Here is a 9,076-nt window from a genome sequence, read left to right as displayed (position 1 = left end):
CCTAAGAGTGGAGCCAGGTCCAGGTGGAAGATTATGATACGGCCACACCACAGAGGTGTGACAGGCAGGACAGTGACTGTCATGTGCCCAAGAGCAGTGCCATCGAGGGAGAGAGTGAGAAGTCCCCCTCCCCACCCACATCCAGCCCCATGTGGCCCTGGCAGGGCAGGGCAGTGAGCAGAGAAAACCCGGCTCCCAGAGAGCTACGCAGTCAGAAATGTCAATAGCTCCATGGCCGCCAAGGGCGGCAAAGCGGGTAGATGCCCCCTCCCACACCTGGGCATCTGCCAAAGTCCACAGCGAGCTAGGCCTGGCCCCAGAAAAAGGCAGATGAAAGGAAACTTTGGTTTGTGATAAAACCCCCATCACGGGCAGGATGGAGGCTCATAATAGTCTCTGTTTCAGGAGTGAAGAGGGGTCAGCAGCCCGGTAACCCCAGCTCACCTCTGGAAACTGGTGGGCCTGTGGGGAGGCCCTCCCGGCGGCCGGTTCTTCACCCACCGCCCGCAGCAGGTGGTGCCCCGCGTGGATCTGGTGCAAGGGTCCCTGGCCTGCAGTCTGAGGCTGCAGCCCGGAGCAAACACTGCTGTGGGTTCTCTGCTTGATCCCCCGACCTGTTCTACAAATATGAACCACGAGCCTGGCCGTGAAGGAAATAAGTCCCTTACAAGCAGCCCGCAGAGAAGTCCCTGGGCGAGAGGACAGGGCCACCCCGCACTTCGGCCTTGCCGTCTCCCAGCCTTTGGTGCGCCTGTGATGCACTAAGATCGGGTGAAGAGTGGGAGACACTTTCCCAGAGGAGAGCTGAATCCTAAACCCAGAATTTTCCCACTAGGGGACTAGTGGTGAGCACTCTGCCTGGTGCACGGTAGCTACAGAGTAAGCACAAAACAATGGAATGAAGACAACCTCAGGACCCTGAAGAAAGCGGGGATGGCCCTGGCCTGCTCCTCAGCAGGAGCTATCCAGCCATGAGAGGGCCTGCCTATCAAGGAAACCCCTCCATTCCCCCCCTGTGATACTGACAAGTGCATCTCACTTTACAGTCCGGGCACGGATACCTGCACGGACAGTGCAGGCACGGCACTGACATGCCCATCAGATTCTACAATAACACTGAGTGGAACGTGAGGGGCTGTGCAATGACCCCCACTTGCCCAGACAGGGTTGCCCACACCCCTTCTGGTGCCGGCAGTCGGGACACCGGCTCCAAAGACCACCGTCCTCCTCCCTCTACCCCAGATGGCCTCTCCCTGCCCCCACTTCCATCCCAGGCCTCTTCGCCCAGCTGGGGAGCAAAGAGTCCAAAACACCTCTCCCATTCACCTGCACCGGTGGCCTAAAGTCTTCCCCAGTGGCATCACTCAAAAACTACTTTTTGAGAAGTAGTTTTCCCATTTTTCCCAAGGCTAATGATTCGTTTCCTCAAACAAAAGCTTACAAAGAAAGCTGATACACAGGAAATGGCAAGAGAGAGGCTCTGACTAGAATGAGACCGGGAACTAGCGTCCCGCCCCTCTAGTGCCACCTTCTAACCCCCAAAGCAGACACACCTGAGGAAGCTCTAAGCTCCAGGAGGTTAAGGCACTGGGTCACCCAGGAGGGAAGCCCAGTGCATGTGCCATCAAGAACCAAGGAGCAGTAGGCACAGGACGGATGTGTTTTGACAACTAGGATAGTAACCTAGAGAATGGGGCGGGGGCACCTGCTGGCTCCAACGGCTGAGCATACTACTCTACTCCACTCTAGATCTCGGAGTGGTGAGTTCAAGCCCCATGTTGGGTCTAGAGACCACTTAAAAAAATGAATGGGGGGAAATTCATCAGAAGAAAGCAAGGGGCCTAGAGGAAGGACACAGAAGATTCTCCCTCTCCCCCACCCGCAACAAGGCACCACTACCCCCCAGCTGAGGGCTCTGCCTTCTCCACGCCTGGTCCAACACCCAGTCCAGTCCTGTCGCCCTGCTTTGTAAATGACTCACACCTCCACCTGCAACGCCAATGGACAAGGCACCCTTCGTCTCTCACCTGGATTCTAACATCGTAGCCAGAAAAGACTTTTCAAAACATAACCCGAATCATGTCACTCCCTGGTTAAAACCCTCCAGTGGCCTCCCCCACAACACAGAAGAAAATTCACCATCTTCACCACAGCCCCCAGCCTCTGCCTCTCCTGGCCTCCAGTTGTCTCCCCACCAGCCCCTTCCCTTCCCTCAGTGGGCACACTGGCCTTGACTTGCTCCCCACCAGGTTGCTCCCTACTACAGGCTTGTTGTGCAAGCCATTCCCTCTCCCTCTCCCCCAGCCCCCCGCATGGGTCGTTTCTTCTCATCCTTTAGATCAACTTAGAAATCGCCTCATATGAGAGGCCCTCCACTACCCCATTTCAACCTTCATTTCTTTCAGAACACTTAGCACAACTTATTATTTTATTGGATGGTCTGTTACTTGTTCTGTGTCTGTCTCTCTGACTACAAATTATGAGGGGAGAGATCATGGCTCATTGACACATTTCTGGGCTTGGTATACAGTGGGTGTTTAATAAATATCTGAGGAATACATGGATGGATAGATGGATGGATAGATGGATGGATGGATGGATGGAGGAGGGAGGGATAGATGGATGGATAGATGGATGGATGGATGGATGGATGGATGGAGGAGGGAGGGATAGATGGATGGATAGATGGATGGATGGATGGATGGATGGATGGAGGAGGGAGGGATAGATGGATGGATAGATGGATGGATGGATGGATGCATGGTAGATGGATGAACTCATCACCACTAACTCAGGCCCTGCTCCCATCTGAGGACACACTACTGCCAGAAATCAGAGAGGAGGCAGGGCCAAGGACTTCAGATTTTCCATTTGCATAAAGATACACTTCAAGTGGTGAGTGCGGTCAAGTGTGTAAACCTGGCGATTCACAGACCTATCTATACCCCTGGGGAAAAAAATATATTATATGTTTATAAAAAATAAAATTAAAAAAAAATGTAGGAGTTTGTAGAGAAAAAAAAAAAAGATACACTTCAAGGAGAAAAAATCCTTATATCTTTTAGGTGATACCTTAAAGCAAACAAAACCTAGTTTGAGATATTAGATGGAGTCAAACTGCTTTTCCTTTAGTGTAAACTTGTAATTCAGATATTTCACTTAATGACACTCACCTTCCCCCACAAGAAACCCAAATGCTTGAGGTTGGCCAGAGTAAGCCAGATCTCACATGGATCCTGAACATATTCATTTTCTTTTAGATGCATATGATAAATTTCCACTTCTGGAGATTTTCTAAAGAAATCATCAGAGATTCAGAGAAAGATTTAAGGGCAAGACTGGTTGCCACAGCATGGTTTTATGATGAAAATTTGGGAACAAGTGGGGTACCTGGGTAGCTCAGTGGGTTAAGCCTCTGCTTTTGGCTCAGGTCATGATCTCAGGGTCCTGGGATCAGGCCCCGCATCGGGCTCTCTGCTCAGCAGGGAGCCTGCTTCCCCCTCTCTCTCTGCCTGCCTCTCTGCCTATTTGTGATCTCTGTCTGTCAAATAAATAAATAAAATCTTAAAGAAAAGAAAAGAAAATTTGGGAACAAGCTGCATGTCCAACAGAGGGTTTTTTTAATGAAAAATTATTAGTAAGAAATATTGCATAGCCATTAAAGTCATGCATGCATGTATTTATTTATTTATTTATTTATTTATTTGGATTTATTTATTTGAGAGAGAGAAAGAGCAAGAGTGAGTGCAGTGGGCAGAGACAAAGGAGAAGTAAAGTGAGTCTCAAGCAGACCCTGTGCAGAGCACAGAGCCCAACATGGGGCTCGATCTCATAACCCTGAGATCAGGACCTGAGCAGAAACCAAGAGTCAGACACTTAACTGACTGAACCAACCAGGCGCCCCTCACATCATGCTTTCAAAGAGAATTTGGTGTCAAAAGCAAATGCTCACAGAAAACCAGGATCCAAAATCATCTAGAATAAGATCCCAGATTTGAATATATATAAATGAAATTAATTCAAAAGGTTGGTTATGATTGTCAGATGGCTTGAGTTGGTAGGATTGCATGTGATTTTTATTTTCTTCTTAATATCTTTTTCAAACACTTTATGGTGAACATAACTGATTTTTATCATTACGGGAAAAAAATGGTCAATTTATTCAATAAATAGGATATCAAACACCTACTCTGTGCCACGTAAGTGAGACAGCAAGAACGGCTTTGCCTCCTAAAGCTCGTGAGGGAGACGACATTCAACAGCTCAGCCAACAGACAGACACATGACTACAAATTCCAATGATGGCTAAGAAGGAAAACTATAGAGGTACTGAGAGAGATAACAATGCAAGGGCAGCCCCATTTCAACAAGGTGCCAGGAAAGGCCTCTCAGCTGCCATACATAAGCTGAGACCTACCAGATGAGTAAGTTAGGCAAAATGTGAAGGAAAGGGATCAAGGTGATGGGACCAGAATGTGAAAAGATCCTGACACAGGAACAAGATAGGTATATCCAAGAAACTGAAAAGAAAGCCAGTGCGGCTAAAGAGATTAGCAAAAAGTGTTGGAGAATGAGATTAGAGGGGCAGACAGGAGTCACCAGAAAAAGCCTCACAGGCCAGGGCCAAAAAGCCAAAAATACTCTGTGCACAATGGTGAATTATTGATGAGTAATTAGTGACAGAGAGAGAGAGAGAGAGAGTTATGTGGACCAAATTATGTCATATATATATATTTTTTTTTTAAAGATTTTATTTATTTAGAGAGACAAGGAGCAGGGGCCGGGCAGAGGGAGAGAATCCCAAGCAGACTCTGTGCTGAGCACAAAGCCTGACATGGGGCTCAAGCCCATGACCCTGAGATCATGACCGGAGCTGAAATCAAGAGTCAGATGCTTAACCGACTGAGCCACCCAGATGCCTCTGAGTTATGTCATATATTTTTAAGAGAGAAAATATTGAACCAGAGCTTCAAAGCATAGAGAGACCCATAGAGCTTTGGGAGAAAATCCAACGTCTTTATTTAATCATAAGAATTCAGAGGATTTGTCCAGAGCCATCCAAACTGACAACCCCAGAGGGCCCATATCTCTGCCCAATGCCATTCTGAAAAAGAGTCAAGACAGGAGAAAGGACAGCTGAAGATGGAGGGAACTCCATGCCCCACTTTAAATGCTCAGAGCCACTGTCTGATTCCCATAACCATTACGTAACAGAAGGCAAGGAAACATTAGCCAATTTGACAGACAGAGAAACTGAGAAGTTGGCCCATTCATTTGTTCATTCACTCATTTATTCAACATTTGCTACATGTTAAGTAGAGACAGGAATAGACAAGAGAAGTAAGACACGCCCTAGCCATCGAGAATCTCACGGACTAGTAGAACAAGAAGACAAATGGCATGTTCATAGGCTTTGGTTTCAGGCACATCTTGGGCTTGAATCCCCATCCTGCCTCTTCTGTGGAGAAGTCACCTAATTCGTCTGAGCCACGGTTTCTTCATCTCTAAATGGGGATGTGGGTGATGATGGTGATGCCGCTGTTGATGATGATGGTAACAACAGATTGGCGTCAGGGTGGAAAGCATTTTCTGAGTGCTCATTAGTAGGGGTTTGGTGGTTGTGGCCACAGCCTTAGGATTCAAGTTGACTGTGCATGACCCTTCTCTCCTTCTCAGGCAAAGCTAGTTCCACATAACGTAAAACCCAAGCTGGCTGAAACCACAGGCAAATGACACTAAAGTGACTCCCACAGCTATATATGGAGCCAACTTATTGCACTTTCAGAACAGGATGACCATTAGCAGCAATGGGTAGCCAGTGATGGCAAAGCCGCAGCAGGTGCTCAGGGGGAGAGCAGCAGAGACAATGCCCACCAGCTACTTGCCCCTCTGGGAGTAATGAAAAGCTCCTCCCGGCACAGTCACACTCACCTCTGGCCTACAAAGTCAAGACCACAGGCCTGACAATGGACATTGACATCTGTGGGGCAACTGGGTAGGAAAAAAAACAGAGCCAATACACAGACACTTGCAAACGCGTCCTGGAAGTAAACACTCAGCCTTCTAAAACCTCTCATGCATTTGTGAGAAGGTATATTCACCAGTACGGTTGCAGCTGAATGTGCCAAGAAAACTCTATCCTTCTACTAACAATGAAAACCCAGAGTGACATTAAAACATCTCTATACCTGCCTTCATTTTTTTTTTTAAGATTTTATTTATTTGTCAGAGAAAGAGAGCACAAGCAGGGGGAGTGGCGGGCAGAGGAAGAAGCAGGCTTCCCTGCTGAGCAAGGAGCTCGGTGTGGGACTTGATCCCAGGAACCTAGGATCATGACCCGAGCCAATGGCAGACACTTAACTGACTGAGCCACCCAGGCAACCCAACCTGCCTTCATTTTGATAAAAGCACAGTAAAGAATCCATTTTTTTGGTAAAGAAACAATTTTAAAAATCCATATTTTTTTGTTACAAATAAGGTTTGAGTAGTTGCCAAAATCTAGGGAACATCTAGGGAAATGGTATAAAATCTGAGAGAAAGGTGGGTGGAAAAAAACTGAAAATGGCCAACACAATAGTAAACGATGATGGTGATGATGATAGTAAATTATAGAATACTCGCATATGCTAACCGTGGTGCTAATCTTATTACATATTTCATCTCGCTTAACCCTTGTGACAATCCCATATAAGGACAGTATCATCCCTACTTTACGGATGAAGAAACTAAGACACAGAAACGTTGGATCATGCCCAAGAGCACATACCTGCAGGCAAGTGAACCAAGATTCACAACCAGGTCTGTCTGGCCACAAAGCTTATATGCAGAAAGTTCGCCTCCTCCTAAAACCTATATTCTTTGCCTTTGAGAACTCACAAAGCCCACTGAAAATCTCATGAGAGATCCTAAGAAATGGAAATTGACCCAAATTTTACAAGCAAGATAAGAGTGTGCAGGGACACAAGTTCCCTGAAGGAGGCCCCTGTGAGTTCCTGCTACTGGCCAAGATCTGAGATTGATTACACCAGAGAAGGAAACTGAGGCAGGAATGCTGGACATGACCGCTGAGTTCCAGGGCTAGAAAGACATAGACAGGCATATAAATGTGTACGCAATATGTGTGCATGTCACTAAAGAAACACCTATGAAAGGTCAAAATCCTGATGGCTGTCAGTAGGACACGCACAGCTCAGCCAGACCTATTGAGACATCTTCTCACAGAGGCCATTAAGAATTGGTACCTGCCTTATCATCGGCACCTCTGATCTCAGCCAAGCCTTGGCCAGCCCTGAAAGGGTCCTCTCTTTCAAGAGTCAGCAGGTGAAATCACTTAGGGCTTGGGAACAAGCAGGTCCTTTTACCCAGTGTGATAAGCCACCCTGAGTGAAACGGCTTCCCATAAATCCTGGATTAGCAGAATTCAATGTCTGCCCCACCTCCTAAATCTAAAGGAGAGAAAGACAAAGAACTGGGAGGCCTCAAGGGCCACTAGAGGCTACATCCGGGATGTGCCCTTTCCCAACATCTGAAGTTGGATTCATTCTTTGGGTCTAGAGAACCACTTGGAGGTACCAAATTCAAAGGCCACATCCACCAACAGCTGTCACAAATTATGCCTAAAAGATGACTCCATCTCCTTCAGATGTCCAAGAAAAATAACACCAAGACAGTTGGGTTTTGTCTTCTACCTATCATCATCTATAAAACTCTAGGTTCTGCCCTTTGAGAAAAGGTCAAATGTCATTCGTTTTATGCATCCGACATTTCAGCAAAACCCAAAATGGGACATTTGGCAAATGGAGCTATCGTTGAGGTTCACAGCATGAGAACCCCCTGCAGCAAACATGTGGAGCCTGCTTGAGGGCAGGGATCCGGGCTAACTCCCCAGCCTCAGGTGGGCAGGAGCAGGCATTAACCAACCCCTTAGTCAACATCATCTCTCTCTCTCTCCCAGACTCTTGCACTGATCATACAGGATGTACAAAATCACAATATTTTGAGTGGTATGAACCTAACAGGTGACTAGGCCCTTCTCTAAAATGGAGGAGGAGCCAGAGGCCCAGTGAACAGGCTCTAGAGTTTTAGGGGTCATTAAGTGAGGTAACAGAGGAGAAAAACCCTAGAATTCTTGAATATAAATGAGCACCACACCAGGCTACAGACTCTGTTCAAGTTTTATCCCAAGTGCAATTAGGGAAAGGAAAGAGGGCTGAGCAAATTCTAGAACTCCTATGCTTAAAATTCCCCAGGCACACACGCATATTCTCAGCGGATGCAAACACTGTGTATGTTCCCATCCTGCATCCAGAGCTTCCTTCTTATCTCATACATCCGATATAAAAAAGTCACTTGACAGGAAGGCTGTCTCTAAACACTCTGTCCCTCACATCCCCACCCTAGCACTGGTCACTGCTGAGTGCTGACCACGGCGAGGGCACGGTCCCGACACCAGAATAGGTGTCCCACTGGGCTGGCACCTGGCACCCTTACACGGCCTTCCCCTCTGCCATGCACCCAGCACCCCCCCAGCTGGAAGATAACAGGCCTGTGAAGGTTTAACATAAGGAAAGGACAGATACCTGGCCTGTTCCAAGCACCCTGAACATCCCTGAGAAAGACACCGGCAAATGTCACAGCCATTAACAGGTGCTGATCTTGGCAGTCAGCCTGTATCACGCCACCCTTATCAGTGCATTTGGATCATGCCCCTTCATGTCTCACAACTTCTGCGAGAGACACGGTACTATAAAATGAGATGCAGCTTTGCTTCTGACAGTTCACAGGCAAGAGAAGGAGGAGAGACAGCTTCCAGAAACGTTCGCCTATCAACAGAGACCCATCGACACTGGCTAAGGTAAGAACTTGCTAAATCAAAATTCACGAAAGTAAAGGTCAAGACTCTGAGGCTGGAACAAGTATAGGGCAGCTTAGCAGAGGATCGATACCTAGGGTTTTGTGTTGATCATCTCCTTAGCAAAGTCCCTTCCCTACTGAAATGCACAGCACTCTGCCTAGCATGGTAGATGTTAACAATTGCCTGGTAGGCAATTGCTTTTTAAAATGGGGCATCTTGGGG

This window comes from Lontra canadensis, unplaced genomic scaffold, assembly GCF_010015895.1.
Source record: "Lontra canadensis isolate GAN:19392208 unplaced genomic scaffold, GSC_riverotter_1.0 scaffold16, whole genome shotgun sequence".
NCBI lineage: Eukaryota > Metazoa > Chordata > Mammalia > Carnivora > Mustelidae > Lontra > Lontra canadensis.
The sequence above is the reverse complement of the archived record's forward strand: the minus strand, read 5'-3'. Positions refer to the sequence as shown.